General features: G+C 38.6%; 1 pseudogene; it reads left to right on the plus strand.

The window, feature by feature from the left end:
* The first annotated feature begins 2,852 nt into the window (after positions 1-2,852).
* LOC132154188 (5S ribosomal RNA) lies at positions 2,853-2,971 on the plus strand (annotated as a pseudogene).
* The last annotated feature ends 14,758 nt before the right edge of the window (positions 2,972-17,729 follow it).

The following is a 17,729-nucleotide window of genomic DNA, read 5'->3' on the forward strand; positions in this document are numbered from 1 at the left end:
CCTTGACTGAATCACTTTTGTAAAATAAATAATAATGAATGTTGAATTTATAGTGAAAACTATCTATTGTATATTTGATTATTTTATACAATATAATATTATTCAGTGCTTTAAGTTTTTCAAGTAGCTATTTTCTTAATTGTATATTGTAAAGGAATTGGCAACTGTTATTCTGAATGATTCTAGATTTATGTAAAACAACTTCAGCAGTGTTTTAGAAAAATGTGTTTTTTTTTTCTCTCTCTATAGTTGGTGACCTAAAGTGGTGGGGGGGCCCTGCAGTGTCTCATAGCCCCGGGGCCCAGTGAGCTCTTAATGCGGCCCTGTGTATGGGTCTGTCACGTGATTAAGGAATGACTTGAATCCAAAGACTTTTCAGACAAGAGGTGAGGTGAGCTAATCACAGACTGAAGACCCAGGTAAAAAATTAATTAATATTTTCAGTATCTTATAGCATTTTAGTTTTGTATTTTTTGTACTTTGATCAACGTTTGCATAAGTACTATATGTATTGGGGAAGTAACACGTAACATTTTAATTACATTTTGCTAAAATGAACGAAATGACTCGAAAAAAAATATTTCATTTTGCTGAACAAGACTCAAAAGTCAGAGTCAGTAAAATGATATGAACTTCCCATCACTACTCTCCGGCACTGCCGCACGAGCGCTCTCTCTCTCTCTCCCAGCCCGCGCACACGCCTCTCTCTGCATCTGATTTATTCAGCGAGTGCAGAGAGGAGCAGCACTTTCAGTTAAACAGCACTTTCAGTTAAAAATATATATATTCTGTTGCTTCTAACGCTATTTAACATGCAATATAACCGAAATCACAGTACAACCATAGGAATAAGACATAATTCAACCCAAGGAGATGTGATGAGGATTACCTCAGGATTTGAGTTTTGGATTTCCTCAGGAAAAAGAAGAAAGCACTTTATTCAGCAGAGATCATTAACATCTTTTTATTCATTTATAAACTTGTATTAGGTTTCACATAATGTGTAAACATTTCACTAGTTCAGGGGTCTCCAACCTTTTTGTGAGTGAGGGCTCCCTGAAGGGATAAAATAGTCTTGAGGGCTACTTGTTTGATATAGCCACACACACACACACAGTTTCAAGTTTTGAAAAATACAACAACAAACAGTAATATTGTTAAATATTATGACTATTGAACATATAATTACCGTATATACCCGAATATAAGACAAGTTTTTTTGTCCTAAAAATAGGCGTTTTTGTCCTAAAAAATGGGGGGTCGTCTTATATTCGCGATATAGACAAAATCACGGGGGAAAGGGAGAAAGAACAACGGCATAAATATGAAATAGTGACTGAATGATATACTTTTCATACTTGCATGTAAAATTAGAAAAGCAACATAATATCTGTGTTTAACTAAATTAAAACGCTGCTCCTCTGCCGCGCGATACACAGAGAGAACAAGAGAGGTGCGCGCACGAGACGCAGAGCGAGCGAGAGAGAGAGAGACAGAGAGGTGCGCGAGCGAGAGAGAGAGAGAGAGAGAGAGGTGCGCGCACGAGCCGCAGAGAGAGAGAGATAGAGAGACGTGCAGATTCTAAATATTTTAAATTATTGAATTATTTTATTATGTTTTAATGGTATATGAAATGTCACCAATAGTTATTTTCTCATTTTATAACATTATCATAAAAAAAAAAAAATGAAAGATTACAATTCAGGCTATTTATAGAACGTGCTCGGCGGGCGACTCAGAGACTCCACGCGGGCTACCAGGTGCCCACGGGCACCATGTTGGAGACCACTGCACTAGTTAGACTTTTTCCAAACAATAATTCCTCACTAAATGTATAATCAAGTGAAACATTGTCAAGTTTCAATAACAATATACACTATACCATTCAAAAGTTTAATGTAAAAAATTTAAATGTAACAAATACATGTAAATGTAACAAACAATGATGTTATTTCAATTTATCAAAAAAAAAAACCTGAAAAATATAGTCTCAGCTCTTTTCAATATTAACAATATTAATACTGATACTAATAACAATTGTTTTTTATTTATTTTTTTAAAGAAAATCAGTGTGTGACTGGAGTAATGATGCTAAAAATTCAGCTTTGAAAGTCAGCTTTGTTCCTAGTAAACTGTTTAACTGCACTCGCAAGTTATTGAATTATTTTGTGGGATCATTAAATATATTCTAAATAAACTACAAACATAAAATTCTATACATTTAATTTGTCCTCACATTCTTTCTTGTAACTCTTCCCTCTCAGACACAAACCTGTCTAAACGGCTCTTTAAGCAGCTCATAATGCATTGTCTTTTCTGGTGTAAATCACAACATAATGCATGACGGTTCATACCCTCTCGCATTTCTACACAAAAAGTGTCTTAGAAAATTTAAATCAATATATTGTTTTTTTGAGTGAGTAAACAAGATGATTTATACATAATTTAGAAAGAAAAATTAAATGCTACAATATCCAGTCCTCAAAAGTCCCGGGAACCAATGTTCTGCATGTGTTTTATGGCCTTTTTCAAGTGATTTACAATTTTTCATTTTACACTAACCACGCATAAACATTGTTTTCTCAAAAACACAATCATGTACATACATGCTGTGGAAATTAGGTTGGCTTGAAACAGCTCTTGGCAACGGCCTTTGTTGACGGCCATAGCATCCTGGCTATGCCCGATGTCATCTCAGTTCAGAAGCTAAGCAGGTTTGGGCCAGGTTAGTACTTCGATTCTGAGACCAATACCTGGTACTATAAGCTTTTGGGTTTTATTTTCTACTTACATAATGCCTTGGCCATTAGGATGGCTGGTCTTTAAATAGCCCACTCTTTGCCTTATACCTCTCTTACAGCCATACCATCTTGGCTATGCCCGATCTCGTTTGACCTCGGAAACTACCCAGGTTTGGGACTGGTTAGTACTTGGTTGGGAGAATGCCTTGGAATACCAGGTGCTGTAAGCATTTGGGTTTTCTTCACTACCTATAGCAGAGGTGTGGACTCGAGTCATGTGACTTGGACTCGAGTCAGACTCGAGTCATGAATTTGATGACTTCAGACTCGACTCGACAAAATGTACAAAGACTTGCAACTCGACTTGGACTTTAACATCAGTGACTCATGACTTCACTTGGACTTGCGCCTTTTGACTCGAGAAGACTTGCTACTTCCCATGAAAACCTTGGGGAAAAAAAATGTTCAGACGGCCGCGCCGCTCTCAGTGTATCTGCATCTGTGAAAAAAATGTGCACCACCTGTATGCATGCAGAGAGCACGCACGCTGCCTGCACGACATCCAATCACTGTAGTCCCACGTTGGTTTGATTCGACAGCATCTAAGAAGGCACATTGCAAGACAACCCCTGAAGTGCAACAAGAAACAATGCGCCAGTTGGGAAAATGATACCAAAGATACTTTCGTTTAGCTATAAAAATTACGAGGTAGTCGACAAAAAAAACGAGTTGCAATTTGCAAAACATGCGGGTCGAAGATTACAGACGGAGCTGCCACAACGTCCAACTTTGTTCAATACGGAGCCCCGCACGTCACCTGTAGTAGAAAAAAAATCAATCCGTGGCGACGGTTTTGCAATACGTCCCCTCAGTTCATAAACCGTACTCCCGAATTCATAAACTGTTCCCTCGGTTTAACAAATCGTACCCACGGATTAACAAACCGTGCCCACGAATTCCCAATCCGTGCGCTCAGATTTTGTAAACCGTACCCTCGTTTTTTGAATCCGTACCCACGAATTCATAATCCATGCGCACGCTTTCGCAATCCGTTCCCTCGGATTATTAAACTGACCCGCATTTGTGGCTCCGCCCCCACCGGCAGATTCATTTCTGTTTATTAAACATTATTTTTCATAGTATCCAATGAGTCCACGATCAGCATTCACAAAATAGTCTTCTTTTTAGCGTTTATTTTACATTAATCACCAATAGGATAAGACACAGCCATCTGTGTTTTATGGCCAAAAAAATAAATGCTAAAACGAAGAAGAAAATAAGGGTAAAAAAGCAATACAAAACAAATAATATGCCAGTTATGTTTTCATTCCTTTTCTCTCTAACTGAATGCAATGTTATTTTGGGCCTAATTATTTAATAATAACATTAACAGTGAAGCATGCATCTAACTCCGGCAGGTGGGGTGGGTGGAGCTTAGTATAATAAAATCACAAAAATAAGTCTTCATGCATGTTAAGAAAGAATTGTACACAAGCATTTACAAAACTGTCAAAGGTTATTTAAAAATAAAGCAATTCATGAATTATTTTCTTGTACTCATTTATTTAGCCTACAAATTAAAATTATAAAAATAACTTTATTTTTATTTTTATCATTATTATATATTATTATTATACAGGTTATGCATAAGAATCTTTTATCCAAAACAATTTACAAAAGAGGAAAAAATTACTCCAGAGTTAGTCACAATGCCAGGTTAATTGTACAATACTAATCAAGTGCTATTATAAGAGTATCCCTTTATTATTATTAAACCTATTCCACATAATAATATTCAATAAAACTGTATGTTAACACGTAGGAGCTTGCTGCATGAATCCGTGAGTATGGTTTACAGATCCGTGGGAACGGATTGCGAAAGCGTGCACACGGATTATGAATTTGTGGGTACGGATTCAAGAACCAAGGGTACGGTTTACAAAATCTGAGCGCACGGATTGGAACGTGGGTACGATTTGTTAAACCGAGGGAACAGTTTATGAATTCGGGAGTACGGTTTAAACACAAATGTATATCTCAGTCTCTCCAACACACATGAGACAAAAACAGGCAATTGTTCTAGTGCAATATGCTGTTGAAATACAAGCATGTTTTGTGAAAATTTAAATTTTCCGTTTTTTACTTTATTTTATTAATGTCATTGTATAAATGAGGTTAAAATAAATACAAATCTTACAGACATACATGATTTGTATAAATTTTTTTTCTGTGGTAAGAGGACTTGAAATGACTCGAAACTTAGGACTTTGGACTCGACTTGAGACTTGTTGGCTTTGACTTTTGACTCGACTCGGGACTTGCCTCATCTTTGACTCGACTTGACTCAGGACTCGAGGGCAAAGACTTGAGACTTACTTGTGACTTGCATAACAATGACTTTCTCCCACCTCTGAATTATAGTGATATCTCTTACTGTAAATTACCACAAATCAAACAGTGGTTTGTCCAGCAAACGGCCATAAGATTAACTTTTAAAAGAAATTTAACAATTTTCAATAAAGTTATCACTTATTATAATTCAAGGGAAAATATTCTCTGACCATGAAAACATTATCCTATCATTATGAAATTTCGTTACTAAAAGTAAAAGCTTGTAGCTAAAGATCAGACATTTCATTGACTCGTGATGTGAGTGTGTTAGACAAAGGCAATCATGAATATATATTGGTTTTTAATAATTGAACTAATTATACATCAAACTACAAATCACACAGAGTAAATACGGGTACGACAATACAGACAGTAAACTTTGTACAAGACATAACGGAATATAAATGAGGGAGAGAGAGAGAAAGAGAATGAGTGAGAGGGGATGAGAGAGAGTTAGATGAGAGAGGCGTGATCACAGAATAAGCTCAGTTATGCAAACTCACAGACAGTAACCCTTGAAAGACAACAACAAATCAAAACACCTTGAAAATGTAATAGACAAACTTTAAGCAGCATTTAAATTCTCCATAGAGAATGATACTTGCATGGGTCCAGCGTGCGTGGTCTTTTGAGACTCGCCAGACCAGCATGCGTGTGAACAGCGTGAGCGTGGTTCTTTGTTCTTTCGTGTCTTCCGGGGGTTGCTGCGGAATCGCGCGATATTTGAAAGGTCCAACAAAGCAATGTTTCAGAATTCGTCTTCCTCGTGTGGAGAGGCGAATAGGTGAATAAACTTAGTAAGGAAAAGAAACAAAAACAACGGAGATGAAAGCTCGCGAAGGAGCCATGAGAACGGCTGTTCTCTCAGTCGCCGTGGGACCAGAGGCAGGAGAAGAAGAGGAGAAGAGGAGAAGAACCAAGAGTGGGAGGAACTTCCTGGGTCAGTCCTTATAGCTTGACTGGTTCACGCCTCTGTTCGCGTGAACAACCAATGAACGTCCGCGATCTGAAGCGGGAAAAAAGTCCTTTGTCTCTGGGGAAACACCCACTCTAATAAGTTCTGGCTTATCAGGTTTCAGCAGTGATATTCTAGCAAGTTCGTAATTCCAGATTAATACATTTTACACACCTTTGGCCTTCATATAGGTGGATAGTTGGGTCACAACATGACAATTCCGAAGATACCAAAAATTACATATATAACTGATAGAAACACGACGTTACATTCAAATGCAGAATTACACACATTTAAAGATTAACACACGATAAAATTGTAGATACTCCAATTTTTGATTATGGAAAACATCTAATGCACCAAAAAGCAATACTTAATACATTTAGAATACATTGAGAAAAGGTACCAGTTTAGAATACATTGAGAGAAGGTGCCAATGGGCTGGCTTCTTCCTGTCCTGTTTCCCAGTGGGATCATAAAGTTTTATGAGCTGCTAAGGGGGTAGGGTTACAACTCATGATTCTATTTGAGAACATTAAAATTAGGAGAAACATTTCCAATTTATAAATTAGCAACTTATACTCCTCACATAACAAGGATTAACCATTTTATGCAAAGCACAAACCTAATAAAAATACATATTATTAAGGGCTTACATAAAGAGCGTAAAGAAAAGTTTGTGTGTGTGTGTGTGTGTTTAGGAATGTGGTCGTTTCACCTTTGAGGCTGCTCACGTGACTTTGGAATGTCTCGTCCAGTGTCGTAAATAATTTAAATCCAGCCAGGCTGGCGCCAGGCCAGGCATTTAGTTTAGAAAGAGTTGGGTTTATATGCCTGAATTCAAAATCTACAAGCGTTGGGTTTGCATTGTTTTAGATTCAACGAACCGTGATTCATTAGTTCAGAACCCATGAATTGATGACCTGCATATCCGTTACACCTGTTAACCTGACCCCCCATTATGGGACTCACAGATGAAAGTGTTCTACCAAACGTATAATTGTAATAGTTTCCTACTTCAGTGTGTTACAAACATAATTGTGGTGTCTTTAGAAAGAAGACCCTATGGGCGTTTTTATCAACCAGATTTGATAATGCTTTTTTTTTGATAATGAATTTTTTTTACCACTCTTAAATATTTTTTTATTTGATATTAAAATACATGAAATGAGTCCTGGAGCAATCTAGAAAAGTAATGGGTTGAAAGCCACATGTCTCATGAGTTTCTATTTCAAATCTGAATAAAATATCATGAAAAATGAGACTCCTGCAAATATTTGTATGAGACACACCCCACCCCCCAAATATAAGAAAATATATTTCCCAATAGTATTGAAGGCTTCTACAAACTATTTAGTCAGTAAACATACCACTGCATTGGTGTTGGGCGATATGGTCATTTTTCAAATCGTCATATCGTCAGCCCGTGAGATCGACGATACACAATATTATCGAGCATGGGTGGAGCAAGAGAGAGACTCTTTGTTCTTGTCATAGCGTAACTATTTGGTGTTTTAAACCGCACAGGTGCGCGAGAGAGAGCCTATGGAGTCACCAATAATAAAAAAAAATTACTTTCAAACATACTGACTGATTTAACTAACGTTAAATATAAAAATACTGTATTCGAAACAGCTAGTTCATACATAGTCGGACGCAACTGTCATATCGCACGTCCGCATCTGCGCAGGGAAGTTATCAGTCTAAATGTTCTGCAAAATCAGTCAACGGTGAAAATCAATAGTAGATTTAATTTAAAGTCCAACAGTTTAACACTAATATTGGGCATAAACGAACATTTAAATATAAAGTATTTAAAACAGGTAAGTTGATATATTTGTAGTATAGTTGAATTGAACTGATGCATCAGTGATACAGTGCTCCGGACTGTGCGCCTCATGACGAGTCTGACGCACCGTCACAGAAACAAGAATGAGATGCATTCTAACATAACTGTGGCATTAAACTCAGTTAGTGAGGGCTCGTTTAATATATTGCACATACAGTATATACAGTTTAGATTACTTGTTAAAGTGCAATGAAATACCTTATATCTGCAGACGATGTACGTCTGTTTGTGGATGGAGACTTTGTAACGGCCAAAACTATGTATTTTGCATGCATCACATTATAGTGCGGTGTGCATGAAAATAATAACAAGGCGGCAGATTGAACTAATTATCCATAGTTGTTCTCACGTAGTCCTTCTAAGTCATCACCACATAGTGTGTTTTAGAAGTTAAGTGATCAGTCTTTAAGAAAAGGACTACGTGAGAACCATTCACTATGGATGATAAATTCGCTCTGCCGCCTTGTTAGTTATTTTGTCTTTACTTTATTTGTGACACCAAGAAAGAGTTAATCTCTCATGTATGAGAAGAGCACGTTTCCGTATACCAGTCATTAAATGTGTGGGACACCAACTCAACGTTTTCTATCACTTTCATTTCATGGATTTAACGAATTATCCGAGTCAAAGCGTTACAACTTCACCGACCACATGCTGTAATCCTCCTGCGCGTGCGAGGTGTGTGTGTGAAATGCGGGCAGTGAAATTAAGTGAAATAGCTGGGCAGTTTAAAAGCCGAATTATAATAAGCAGCCTAATAAAAATAAAAATAATAGTTATTATTATTATAATCTAATACATTAATAGGAAAATGAGCCTAATATCGTCTTGATTATCGACAGAGAATTCTGCTTATGTCGATATCGTCTATCGGCACAACCCTACACTGCATAGTTTTTTTCAATTATAAAACACTAGACAGAAACTTAAACAAAATATAAGTGATTTATTTGAGCACTAGAAAAATACAATAAGAATAATTTGAGTAAGAATAATAAAAAAAATAAAAAAAAAGATTTAACTTTGTTTGCCAATTACAGAACATCCTGAGATTGCTAGAAATGCATCTTTTACAATGAATTACGATGCAAATAAGTGCTGATGGCCACTTATACAGATGCTAATAACACAGATGTGCCATAAAGTAAATAATCCACTCTCTCTATTCATATAGACGCGTTCACTTTGATAGCCGTGATCATACAATAATAGCAAGCTGATTTGGGCTGATTTGCACTCAGCAGATGGTAATCATGCAGATACATTCACATTCAACATAAACACACTCTCAAATATATAAAAACTGTTTAAAAATAAAACAAACAAAGGAAAAGGCGATCGCTGTAAGTTCCACCTCCATCAGCTGACAGGTGCGTCAGAGCGCGTCACGAGCCCTCAGGAGAGAGCGCCAAATTCAAATAAACTATCTTAAATTCCCACATTTATTTAGATAAAAACACATTGATTTCTTCCATTCAGCTTTATTTGTCCTATCCAGATATTTTCACCCTCATACTTCCCTTTTTTTTTGTTCCACATCCACTAAACCCATCCCTCCCTCATCCAGCTGCCCTTTTAACGTAAAATAAGCAATACTTGGAGGCATTTTATCCCATAAAAACTAAAAAACCCAGTTTAGCAATTGCATAACATGTAAACCATACCACATTTCAGACAATATAAAAAAAATATACAATTAATATTTTCCCCCTCAAACTTAAAAACCTGTTCCTCCTCATTCTTAGCTAAATCCACCCATAAAATCTTTATTTTCTGTACCTCCATGAATTTAAACACCCCTGCTAAATCTACTACCCCTCCAAATTTCACATACAGTTTTCTCTTTTTTTTTTGCACCCGACCCATCACAATAGTATTGATTTTTTTTCATAACCTTTTTAATGCTTTCCATATTTTCCACCACAATTGTTGTATCATATGCGTATTGAAAGATTTTCTTAAATTCCCCTTCCTTTTGCATTTTTATTCCTTTTATTCCTTTCTCCTTATTTATTAAAAGTCCTAAAGGTTCCGACACCAATGAATAAAGCTGTGCTGACAACGGACACCCCTGCCATATTGACCTTAAAACTTTTAAAGGTTGACTTAAAGAAACTATTATGTCTCTTATGCTATGTCCCTCCCCTTTACACCCAACCCAGTCTCATGGCAGTTTGTGTTATAGTCACGGAATTTAATCTATTGATCTCTTTATTCTATTGTTCGTGAACACGCAATTCCCTTTTTTTCGTGTCTCTCAACACAACTTTAAATCTAATTGATTTCAATAGGAAGCCTTTTTTTGTGTTTGCACCACGTTTTTCTTTCTGCCGCGGGAGCATTGTTTTTTTCTTATTTGTTATTCATTTTTAAAGTTATTAAAGTTATTAGTTATTACATTTGTTACAGTTATTTGTAACATTTATATTATTTACATCAAGCTTTTGAATGTTATAGTATTGTATATTGTTATTGCTCTTAGCTGTACGATTAAAACTGAAAGTGTAATTTAAGTTCTTTTCGGGGTTATCAGGAGAAAATGACTCATAATGCGTATACGCGTTAATCGACTCCAGAGGGTTAAGCGCTATATTTCTCAACATTTAACCAGGAGATTTTATCCTTGTTTTTATTGCTTTATATTCTGTAGGCTACTAACCATTGTGCTACGGCCATCCCTTCTAAATGTTGCTATTTCTTTTCTGAGAAATGTCTGTTCCTCTTCAGGAAATTGAGCTGCGTTGAAACGCTATGGGGAATGCGTTTAGCATGAGTGACTCTGAATATCATGTGTAATATGTCTTATGGAAGAGCGTGACATCACGGCAGTGTGATGTAAGTGACCAGGAAGCTATAAAAGCACATGTCGCGCAGCTGGCATCAGCTTTGCGTCTTTCAGCAAGCGCTCTGTGTGTGCATGTTATTCTGTCTTGTCATACTTATTTATTGTTGTTTGTCACTATTAGCTGTTCAAAGAGTAAGCAATAATCAAAGAGCAAAGCTAAGACCAGACATCGGAAAGGCGAATCCTGATCGCGTTTCAGATTGTGTGTTCCTCTCTGCCCTCACTACATCACGAGTGGGGATACACACAATCTGTGCCTGGTCTGCCTGGGATCGAAGCATGCTGTTTCGGCTCTTGAGGGAGCCGACTGCCTGCACTGTGTATGAGCCAGTGTGGGCGTTTCGATCCCAGAAGGCTCTTTTCGAGAGGGAGTCTTCGCCAGCGTTTCTCGTGGTGTTGGTCCCTCTTTCGCTGAGGTGGAGTGGCACCTGCATTCGCTGGGTTCGCAGATATCTGCCCGATCATTGGGTTTGGAAGCCCGAGTTACGGTCCTTCCCCCAGGTAACGGCCGCGATGCACCGCATTTCTTTCATCGAGGAGATTGAAATGCAAGGCGACAATGAGCTCACAGTTGCACAAACATCAGCTGCATAAAAATCAGTTGCACAAGCATCAGTTTCACAAGCATATTATGCTTAAACTTTATAATGAGCAGCACTAATGAGGAGCACAGCTCGCGCAGTCAGCTCCCGGGAAAAATAAGGGGGCTGACTGTGATTCTCGCATATCTGGAGATGGGCTGAAGATGGCTCTTCCTATCTCTACCCGTGTTCCCTAGATCTAGAGTTCGTTCTCGAGGTTTGGAAGCACGCACATTGGTTCCTTCCCCCTCTACAAAATCGGTTGCTGGGAATGGGGTCCTACCTCAGGCACCGATTTAGCTGCCTCAGTTATACCAGAGGTCAGTCTTGAGAGACTGATTCCCAGCATGTAAACAACTGCCTTGGTTCTTGAATCAGGGCCCAGTGCTGGGAGCTCCTTGTCACCGTGTAACACTAGCGACGGATGCGTCCCTCGCTGGTTGGGGTGCGGTCATGAGTTGCCACCCTGCCTCGTGGTCTGTGGAGCAGTTGCCATCTGACATGGCATATCAATTGTCTAGAGATACTAGTCATTTATCGAGCACTAAAATACTTCCTCCCAGACCTGAGGGGTGACCATGTGTTGGTGCACACCGACAACACATCGTTGGTCTCTTATATCAACCACCAGGGAGGTCTATGTTCGCGACCCTTGTACAAGCTGGCGCACCAGATCCTTGTGTGGTCCCACGGCAAACTCCTCTCATTCAGAGCAGTGTATATTCCTGGGAAATTAAATATGGGAGCAGACAAACTGTTGAGGCAGGGGCCGAGGCCCGGGGAATGAAAGCTTCACAGAGGTGGTGAAGCAGATATGGAGAATTTTTGGCAAAGCTCAAGTGGACCTCTTTGCAACTAGAGGGACATCACAATGTCCCCTTTGGTTCTCTCTAGTTCATCCAGCTCCCCTGGGACTGGACGCTATGGTACAGACCTGGCCGAGGCTTCGTCTGTACGCATTTCCCCCTATTGCTCTGCTCCCGGGAGTCCTGGCGAGAGTACGCCGGGGACAGGGTCCGTCTGTTGTTAGTAGCCCTGTTCTGGCCGGGACGAGTATGGTTCTCAGTATGGTCTCGCTCCTCGACAGCTCTCTGTGGGAAATACCGATCAGGACAGACCTACTCTCACAAGTGCAGGACATGATAATTCACCCTCGCCCGGAGTTGTGAAAGCTGTGGGTGTGGCCCTTGAGGGGGCACAGCTCATAGCATCCGGTCTCTCAAACGAGGTTATTGAGAGCATACTCCAATCCAGAGCTCCCTCAAAGAGGAAACTGTATGCCCTGAGGTGGAAACTCATCACCTCATGGTGCAGAGACCGTCAGCTTGACTCAGCCAACTAACCAGTTGGTGCAGTTCTGGGGTGTCTGCAAGCCAGGTTCTCTGCAGGGTTGACCCACTCCACGCTGAAGGTTTACATGGCGGCCATTGCGGCCTACCATGTCCCTCTCGATGGTCAGTCTCTGGGAAGACACCCCCTAGTTACATGTTTCCTTCACGGTGTGCTGAGGCCTCAATTATGGTCCCGTATTCCACTCTACACGGGGTATGGTGGCCTCCAAGGCCTTCCTAATATTTGGTGTGTCAAATCTAACAGTAGATTACAGTAGCCATGAGCCGTACTTTTACTATAATTAAGACTTCAGCTAAAATTACCTGAGGACCCACAGCCGATTCTCTTTTAATGATATCCTAATTTTCTTTCAACACATAAACATGTGTGCTTGACGATGCATAAATACGATGTTCACGGCAGTTAGTGACATAGTCAAGAAATTTAATCATTTGATTCGTGTTCATGAATAAATGTTCATTTTTTTTCGTGTCACTCAGCACGACATTTTATCTAATGTATTTCAATAGGAAGCATTTTCGTGTCTGCACCACGTTTCTTTCTGCCACTCAGGACTTCAAGCGCTATATTACTCAACATTTAAAGGGTTAGTTCAGCCAAAAAGGAAAATTATGTCATTTATGACTTAATTATGTCTTAATGACTTTATGACCCTTATGTCGATCTGTAAGACCTCCATTCATCTTCAGAACACAGTTTAAGATATTTTTGATTTAGTCCGAGAGCTCTCAGTCCCTCCATTGAAACTGTGTGCACGGTATACCTTCCATGTCCAGAAAGGTAATAAAAACATCTTCAAAGTAGTCCATGTGACATCAGAGGATCCATTAGAATTTTTTGAAGCATCGAAAATACATTTTGGTCTAAAAATAGCAAAACCTATGACTTTATTCAGCACTGTGTTCTGTTCACTGCAGTGTAGATAAGTGTAGATACATTTTCTTAGATAAATCTAAGACATATAAACTAATCTAACACATAAGCACACGCACTCAGACATTCATACAAGTTGTAGGAAGATAGAACGTTAGGGAAGAATGAGTTTAAGAGAATGAAAATGTAAAGTCCCAAGTTTACAGCAATATTTGAAATTGCATTGACATGAACAACCATCAATCACTTAATTAACCCTCGCATTGAGTTCCTCGATGAGATTAAAATTATATTAGATACACCAGTATAGAGGTACATTGCCTGTGTAAACGTGTTCCCTTTGTTGTCGTTGAAAGGGGGTTTCCCGATATCGCTGATTGGCTGGAAGTTCTGTAGTCGCTGAAGTGACGTCTTGGGAAGCCTGTGGTTGGGCGTTTGCTGACGATGTAGAGTTGTGTGGGCTGGTTGAAGTTAAACGGGCACTCGAGGTCAGACTCGGAGACACGGCATTAAAAAACTGAACTCAGAACACGAAACTCTCAAACGGAAAAGAAAAGAAGTAAAGTTTGAAGAAACTAGGTGGTGTTTCTTCTCATCGTGGCTAAGTAGTAGCAGGCGTGCGGGCCGAAGCACGCTGGAACAGCGCTCAAATAACTTTGATGACTAAAAGCATGGCCAGAAGCAAAAGTTAGGAATCAAAGCTACAAGCTAAAAGCAGGCATGACTAATAGCAGAAGCAAAGCTAAAAGCAGGCCTGACTAATAGCAGAAGCTAAGCTAAAAGCTAAAAGCAAGATTTTATGGTGTCCTAAGTATTTAAACTGTCCTGTTGGCCACACCTCAAATGTTGTCTTCACCAGTCAGATATTTTCTTTGCTCGGTGTATCATAAATCATACGTTATCTTATCAAGCATGTGGTCCAAATTTTCCTGCTCTTGCAGGGTCTAATTTTGGACATGATTCCTATAACAAGAATATGATACATTTGACAAATAACTGATGGTCAACTGATGGCTTGACTGTTTCAAGCTAACAGATTCAAACACGTACACACTAAAAATAAATATGCATCCTTAAGCTATCCAATAGTTATTAAAAGACATACACAATAAGTGATTATAACATGATAGTCAAATGTGTGGGTTACATATAAATGAATATGGAGTTAAGCGATGGACTGATTCATTTATAAGTCATTTTGAGTTAATTTTGGTCCATTTATATCTAGAAAAAACAGTTTCTGTGTCATTCTCTGACAAAGATTTCTGTGGAGACCAGAGGTTAAAAGGCCCCCTTTAGGAATTTCATTCTGGTTCTGCTAGGTGGGGGAAGTGTTTATTACTCTAATGGGTTTACATGTGATGTCCAGCGTTGCATCTCAATTTCTTGCCCCAAATTTGACAATCTCTTCTCCGAATTGAAATTGTCAATAATTGTTTTAATGGTGTTAATGTCGAAAGCTGTTCTGTGAAAGAGTTGGTTGGTTGGTTAATTTGTTTCTGACTTGTGGCACTAGGACTGATTTATGACCTCCTGATGCCTTCCTGAGGAATTTGGCTCATGTTTCAACCAAAGTCCTGATCAACTCTTTAATTTGTCTGGTTCGGGTCAGATACGCTACATATCCCCCTTTCGATCTGCGAGGTGTTTAGCTGAATACATCGTCGATCGCTGGAGAAAAAGAGGCAGAAGAAGCAGACAAACACAGCAAACAACAAGACAACACCTCCATGACAGTTACTGTACTGGTGCAGGCATTAGGTTATTTAGGTACACGTGGTTAATTTCAATTAGTCAGTGTAGTTTAGCACATTGAGGATAGTTTAGATCGTTTTGGAAATCATTGTTGTATTTTAATTCATCAATCAAATTTGTGGTTAACTTTGTTTGGTTCTTCTAGGTTGTCTTAATTTACACGTTTACCGTTAGTTTCCTAGTAACCTCATTTTCAATTAATCATGCATGGAGCTCTCTGGCTTCCATTCAGTTTAGAGTGGCTGGCGGATATTAGGTGTTGCGAGTCAACCCTAATATCAGACCTTCGACCCTTGCAAGAAAGAGGGGAAGGAGAAGGATAGGTAAAAGAAGAACTAAACAAAACAAAGCTGCTGTGGGTTTTCTAGCATGGGTTACAAGTATTATTGAGCTAGGATGTCATGTGCAGCTAGTGTGTCATGTGCAGTCTGCGGCATGTTGGCACGCTAGGGAGAAGAAAGATTGACACAGATCTGTGTGGAGTAAAAGCCTATGTGTTGCGGGACAACAAAGTGTTGTATCAATTATTGTGAACCACTAGTGAAGTGTGGTAATGACGGTGTTGGTCTCAGGGTGTCTAAGTAGACTAGAGATGCGAAGACTTTGTCACTCTAATGAGGAAGAGGAAAAGATAGAAAGAGGTGAAAAACAAATTCAATTACAAGCAAAAATTTGTATTTCATATGAGGAAAATGTATTTTTCCCAATTAAATGTTATCAAGAAGGTAAACAATATTATTAAATCTCTTGTTTTGGACAAAAGAATACAATAATAATGCTGATATCTCTTTCCTTAGTCTGATAGGATTGACATCGTACACCTTACAGTTGGACCGCTCACCAGGGAGGCTGCGAAGGTGACAGTTGTTCAACGCGTATCTATTAAATTGATCTCAACGTTGGATGAGATGCTAAAACTTGGAATGCATTTCCAAATGTAGGGAGGTTAGGAAGAACAAAGGAGAGGTTGATTAAAATCAAATTCATAAGGATTATTTATTTGTCTTCTTTGAAAAGATTGTGTATTTCATTCACTTAGAATTGATTGATGGTTCTTACATGTCCCTACAAATGTTAAAAGTGAAGAGGAAAGGAAAGGAGAGAGAGGACAAAAGACAGTAAGCCTCAGTAGCGGTTATCTCAACTACGAGTAGAGCGTTGTTTTAGTTGCTGCACAACTAATCAAACAAAATAAACTTTTAGTGAAAGATTTGTCTTTCTAATTTATTTGAACTCGTAGAGAGGTATAACAATGTCTCCTTTTAGGGATCAGTTGTGTCGTTCCCAAGCTAGGATACACAGAGTAAAGAAGTGGTAAGAAAAGGTAAAATGTAAAAAAAAAAAAAAAAAAAAAAAAAAAAAAAATGGACAAAATAAGTAAAAATAAAATTAAATAGAGGAAAACAATAAGTAAAACAATAGTGGTTAAGTGTATAAATAAAACAGAAAGAGGGGTAAAACGCAATCAAATAAGTAAAGGTCTGAATAGCATATATTCAGATGGGTAATAAATTAGGTAGAATAAGTTTACTTTAACTTTCAAAGTTCAAGGCTTATTCATTCCTAAAATAATTAGGCCCCAAAGAGAATACTAGAAATAATGATCAAATGAAATGATCTGAGAGGGAAATTTTGAATGATTCAAAATAAATTTAATGTTTAAATTAAATTTCAATTTGAAAATTTGAGTCAGTATTTCCCTTTCTAGCAAAATGAAAATAAGTGGTATAGTGAGAAAAGAGAGCAAGAGAGAGAAAGAGACAAACAAGTGTTAGTTAAGATGTTTAAAAGGGTTAAATCACGTCAGCGTTGCCCAAATGTGACCTTGGAGAATTTTAACCAGATCTAGGCTTAACAGTTCTTGACTACGCCACCTGGTGCCTCTCACACAAAGATATACTTTGCTCATTACTGCTGAACACCTAACCTAAGGCAAGCAGGTTCATAGAAATACACCAAGAGATGAACTAAACAGAGACGTGCTTTCAATAAAAGAATAAGACACTTTATTAGTAAATGGTACAATTAAAAGAGCCACACAGTCATGGTAAAGGCACAGTAGTTGCAACCAAAAGACTTGGCTCACAGAGGATGACCAGGACTGGTTTTGGCTGCTACCAGGAACCTATAATTCACTGTCAGGATAGGTTACCTGTCCGGGATAAACGTGAAGTTCACCAACCGTGCTCTAAACTCTGGTGCCAACAGTCAAAAGCATACACACACCACGCACACATAGGCACAACCACTGCAAACAAGTGATTCAATCAATATTGTGAGGTGCAGTTTACCACTACAATACGAGGTGCAGTGCATGAAGATGGACCCAGGAACCTCTCCTATAAGCAGCTGCTTTAATACTATGGAAAAACGTCCCTGAACTGAT

The sequence above is a fragment of the Carassius carassius genome, chromosome 1, assembly GCF_963082965.1.
Source record: "Carassius carassius chromosome 1, fCarCar2.1, whole genome shotgun sequence".
Taxonomy (NCBI): Eukaryota; Metazoa; Chordata; class Actinopteri; order Cypriniformes; family Cyprinidae; genus Carassius; species Carassius carassius.